Source organism: Rattus norvegicus, chromosome 5, assembly GCF_021556685.1.
Source record: "Rattus norvegicus strain SHRSP/BbbUtx chromosome 5, alternate assembly SHRSP_T2T, whole genome shotgun sequence".
NCBI lineage: Eukaryota > Metazoa > Chordata > Mammalia > Rodentia > Muridae > Rattus > Rattus norvegicus.
Window position 1 is genome coordinate 153,621,319 of NC_141538.1, and position 387 is coordinate 153,621,705.

The following is a 387-nucleotide window of genomic DNA, read 5'->3' on the forward strand; positions in this document are numbered from 1 at the left end:
TGCAGCCGAGTCTTACTTCATGCAGCTCTCGGGCTTCGAACTCAGTCCTTTTGTTTGTGCAAGCACCCTTAGCCACTGAGCCATCTCCTTAGGGCCCCACGCAAGAATAACTTCCTGGAGCCTGTTCTGTCCTTTCACTGTGTGGCTAAGGATCGAACCCAGGTTGTCAGGCTGGGCTGCATGTGACTGCTAAGTCATCTCCTGAGCTCCCTCCCCTAATCGTTTTTTCAAGGTCAGTCAGGAAGGAGAGCGGATGTAAATCTTAATCCTAAAATGTTTGTCCTTGTTTGTGGATTGTCTTCTGGCCCAGGATCAGGGGTCAGCTGTCACAGAGAATCAGTTGACTGAGTTGCGCTTTGACCGTCTCTGCAAGGTGACAAGGAGGCA